This window comes from Microplitis mediator, chromosome 3, assembly GCF_029852145.1.
Source record: "Microplitis mediator isolate UGA2020A chromosome 3, iyMicMedi2.1, whole genome shotgun sequence".
Classification (NCBI taxonomy): domain Eukaryota; kingdom Metazoa; phylum Arthropoda; class Insecta; order Hymenoptera; family Braconidae; genus Microplitis; species Microplitis mediator.
Window position 1 is genome coordinate 23,865,396 of NC_079971.1, and position 5,449 is coordinate 23,870,844.

Here is a 5,449-nt window from a genome sequence, read left to right on the forward strand (position 1 = left end):
CAGCCTTGGAACTTACTAATGTCCCATTATTATTATTATTATTATTATTATTATTATTATTATTATTATTATTATTATTATTATTATTATTATTATTATTATTATTATTATTATTATTATTATCATTATTATTATTATTATTATTATTATTATTATTATTATTATTATTATTATTATTATTATTATTATTATTATTATTATTATTATTATTATTATTATTGTTATTATTGTTATTATTATTGTTATTATTGATAGAAACATTAGTTAGATTGTCAGCACAAGTGGAATAAAATTTTTTACTCGGAACAAAACACTTTCCGGAGCAGCAATCGCTGTTTTTATTACACTGCAAAAAAAACAATACAATGTCAATATATAGCATATATTCAATTGGTTAATTATAAAATATAATAACTTATCGTACAAGAGTTCCGATCGCCAGACAATAGCTCATACCTCCAGTACGCATAAGAGATAAATATTTATCCAAACTTTTTACTACGTGCAGACATTTCTGGTCGCATCTATTTGAACAGCATTCTTTTCTGCTCGAGCACTAAAATTTAAAAAAAAAATTTTTATTATTTATCCGAGCTCTGAAGATTTGTTCCGATGCCAGACCAGAAAAAATAGAGCAACTTAGAGTCTGGGGTAAAATGATCAGTCAATAATTTTTTTTTTTATTATTTATTCGACCTCTGACATTTTATTTCAATGCCAGAAAAAAAAATTTGTCACCAAAAAAAGGAAATGGGGAAATTTAGTTCCTTGGGGTAAAATGGTCAGTGCAAAATTTTTTGAATCCATATAATTTTTTATAATGCGATTGTCTAAAAAAGAAAGGGGGGAAAACGACTCTCGAAGTAAAATTTTAATAATTGACACATGTCCCATTTTGCCCCCTATATTCCATCGACACACTATAACTTTGTACATATTTATAATCTCATATACCCATTTTACCCCTCTCTCTATCGAACGTTACAAATAAATTTGATTTATATTTGTTACGTCTCATTATTACTTCAATCCACATTAGATTTTTTACCTTTTCCCCCAATCGACGACACGATTTACTGGCGACACTTTTTGCCGTAGTCGTTATTGATGGAGTAATTATCGATTCGCCTCCTTCTCGCATGCAATATGATCCCCAATAATTATTTCCTAGTCTATGCAGACACCGGCCGGAGCAGCAGGAATTACTAAAGTGACACTTTTTGGAGTCGAGAAAAATAATACTTTTTTAGCAAAAAATGAAATTTAAAAAAAAAAAATTTATTAACAATTCGTCTACATACCTCTTCCCCATCATCTAAACAATTTTCTCGAATGATTTCCCCTTCGGAAATAAAGACTACAAGAAGTAATTTTATAAAAACAGTTATCAGCAACATGTTTTTTTTTTTTTTTTCTAATGTTTCTTTCGTAAATGATTGAACTCTAATGGGCATCTGGTAATTATTTGCTTCTGATATTTATTTCTTAATCACAGTTTTGTGCACACGTGTCAGTTGTAATGGGATTATGAACACCGCGGGCAAAGTAAGATGCCGATAGAACGACACAAACGTTTTTATCGGCGACGATAAAAATTAATATAAAAATGTGAAGTCGATGATATAATTACGCAGTAAAAAAATTATGTCCATTTATGTATTCATGTTCAATGTCGAACAAAAATACATTTTTCTCCCCTCCGGGCGAGTAAATAAAGAAGCCTCAGATCTCATGTAATTGTTGACCGAGGCGAAGCCGAGGTGTAAAATATACTATATTACGCAGAAAAATAGAGAGTTGTCGTAATAATTGAACAATAATGAAAAATTAATGTTAATAATAATGAATGCAATGAAAATTAAAATTTATTGACCGCGCGCGCATTTGATTGAAAAGTTTACGTTTATTCATTTTTGCTTATCCGCGGGGGTGGATGCTATTTTGTTTTCAGATAATTTTTTTATGGAAACCGCGGATCTAATTAGATTTCAAGAAAAAAATATGACATTTGACGACTTACTTTTTGAGAAAAATAAATTTTTTACTCGAAAAATCAATGAGTCTTGTAGTAAATAAAAAAAAATTTCAAGTCATTTATCGTTTTTTTTTTTAGTTTATTTTTTTCTATCACTACAAAACATTTGATATTTTTCAATACCTCCCGCCACTGGATGTGCAAAAGTATTTTTTTCCTCGTTAATTTTTCGGGCCGGCGCCGGGATTCGAACCCAGCCCGTTATCGCAACTAGACCGCGCTCAGTCTACAAACTTACATTGGGCATAAATAAATTTATAAATACATATCAATTGAATATTTAATTTTATTGACTTAAAATTTTACATGACAAAAAAATGCCTATTACTTGCAAATAGTAACATATTTAAATATTATTTATTGTTTTATTTATTTACACAACGCACATTTGATAAGTAGACAGTCCGAAAATTCTACATGACTTAGAACAACATTCTGCGTCCCGGTGGCACTGCAACAATAATTATTATATATTTATTCAAGTGAACAAAAATATAATGAAAAAAAAAAAAATATATATTTCATTCAAATAAGATTTTTTTAGTCTTTCGGAAAAAAATTCCGTAAGATATATCTATCTATATATATGATTACATATATGTTTTCTACCCCATTACAGAAATGTGATTTATTTGTAAAAAGTATGACTTTTATAAAATAAAATCCGAGCTATAAAAGTAAAAAAAAACTTGATTTTAAAAAAATTTATTTTTTTTATCGCCACGAATAAAATTTTATGCGAGATAAAAAAATTTATTTTTTATTTGATATCTCGCTCTACTCAAAAGTAATTAATTTTTTTTATGAGAATAAATTCTATTCTTAAAATCATTATTCTTCGTGTTAATTAATTAGTTGTTATTGTAACCTTCCCGAGTTACACGTATATATTTTTAGAAATATATGAAATAAAGAAAAAAGTCATAATGATATTTTTAATTTATATTTTGAAGTTATTGGTGCTAAAAAATGTATTTGGAGAAATAATTCATCAACAATGCCGTGCTCTTAATAATATAGTGAGTAATTTAAAAAATTTTATTTCCGAACACCAGTCCCGGGGCAAAATAGACAGTTTTTTGGAACTAAAAACTGCAATCTTTAGGAAAAAAAATTTCTGAATCAAATTTATTTCGAGTCGTCGATACATTTTGACTTTTTTTTTTCTAGTGCACTGACGACCGCGATTGTTGTTCAAATCGCTGTGTCTATTCAGACGAATCATCGACTTTAATTTGTAAAACTGGGGATGTTAATTTAATGAACTATGCAACAGCTTTAAAAAATTTGGATGCACCTGAAAAATGTGTTTTAGATGGTCATAGTGTACGTTGAAAATTTTTCTTTTTACTTATTATTTTTCGTATAACTCGTAAGCTACTCGACCGAGCGACTTCTAAATCTTATCAGTTCTAAGTCTTGGTGATCCCTTTCGATTATCACCGCATGCTCAAATTGTTTGATTTGTTCAAAATATATCGTCGGAAAAAAAAAATTTACGCACACACACACGCGCAGACCCACACATACATGAACGTTCATTTAAAAATACACACACTGATAAAAAAGTTGACTTGATTTAAGAGCGAAAATCTTGAACCAAGAATAGCGTTTTGAAGAAAATGATTTTCTTGAATCAAGAGAAAAAATTCTTGAACCAAAAATAATTTCTCGGCTCAAGAATTTTTTCTCTTGACTCAAGAAAATCATTTCCTTCAAAATGCTATTCTTGGTTCAATATTTTTTCTCTTGAATCAAGTCAACTTTTTTATCAGTGCAGAAAAAACAGTTAACTTGGGTCAAGAAAAATACTGTCTTCCGAATTTTCTTCTTGATTCAAGAAAATTAAAATATTTGATTAAAAAACCGTTCCTTGGTTTAAGACAGTAAATTCCCTTGCTCTGAAAAATTAATTTCTTAAATAGAAACAAAAAAATTCTCAACTGAAATACAGTTTCTTGGCTAAAGAAAATAAATAATCTCACTCTAAAACATCAAATTTTTTTAACGAAAAAAACGTTACTTGAGCCAAGAAATTTTTGATTTGCAAACTCGATAAAATAAATTTCTTGATTCAAATCAACTGTTTTTTCTGTGTAGTCAGAATAGTTTCCTAGGACCTAAAAACCTCGAGATCTGATGACAACCAGATTTTCGAAAATCAGATCGAAACCAAAAACTTGCCTTTTTTTGAAAATTTTCAATTTTCAGAGGAAGTTAAAAAATTTACAAATTTCCCACTCACAGGAATTTATTATTTCCTTTATTCCGCTATAGTGTCTCGTTTTTACCGCACGTCCCTTGAGTATATTATGTTTTTACTTAGTGTTTAGCGGATGTTGACTGCTGTTCAAAACAATGTTATAATTTGAGAGGAACAACATTCCGATATTGCGTTCAAACCGAATCAATTAATGGGCCAATGAAAATTGAAGACAAATCGGCATCCCGGAAAAAGTGCATTGCTGCTGAAAAAGTAGTAAGAGAAACGTTAATTTATTTTACAAAGACTTGAACGAGTACCGAATTTCCATAGACCTCAAAATTATTTTTGCTAAAATTTATCGCTTGAATTTTTCCATAATTTCCGTTACGTTCCCGAACTGATTTTTTTAATAAATCTCAATCCTAATTTCCGTATCCAGAATCAATTTCTATAAAAAATTCTAGAGGGCCCATTTTGCCCCACTCTCGCCATCAATTTTTTAGAAGTCATTTTTTTTTATCGTCACTTGGATACATTAGAATTTCAATGAACTATTACTCCAAGTACATTCTTTAGTACAAAGAAACTTTAAAATATAAATTAAAAAATGACTTTTTTTTATTTCATACATTGAAAAAAAAACAAATACTTCTAAACTCGAGAAGGTGACAATATAAAGTAATTAATTAACACGAAAATTGATAATTTTAAGTATCGAATGTATTAAGATAAAAAAAATTAATTACTTTTGAGTAGAGCGAGATATCAAATAAAAAATAACTTTTTTTTATCTCGTATGAAATTTTATTCGTGGCGGTAAAAAAAATAAATTTTTTTAAAAACAAGTTTTTTTTTACTTTTATAGCTCGGATTTTATTTTATAAAAGTCATACTTTTTACAAATAAATCACATTTCTGTAATGGGGTAGAAAAAATATATGAAATCATATATATAGATAGATATATCTTACGGAAATTTTTTCCGAAAGACTAAAAAAATCTTATTTTAATGAAATATATATTATTTTTTTTTTCATTATATTTTTGTTCACTTGAATAAATATATAATAATTATTGTTGCAGTGCCACCGGGACGCAGAATGTTGTTCTAAGTCATGTAGAATTATCGGACTGTCTATTCATCGAAAATGCGCTGCGTAAATAAATAAAACAATAAATAATATTTAAATATGTTACTATTTGCAAGT

General features: G+C 28.1%; 1 long non-coding RNA gene across 1 annotated transcript; it reads right to left on the bottom strand.

Moving 5' to 3' along the window:
- Positions 1-270: 270 nt before the first annotated feature.
- Positions 271-1,570, bottom strand: LOC130666164 (uncharacterized). Its single transcript, XR_008989616.1, has 3 exons — positions 1,049-1,570; positions 425-556; positions 271-346 (listed from the first exon to the last, which is right to left on the bottom strand). It is a non-coding gene; the product is annotated as an uncharacterized LOC130666164 (long non-coding RNA).
- Between the last annotated feature and the right edge of the window lie 3,879 nt (positions 1,571-5,449).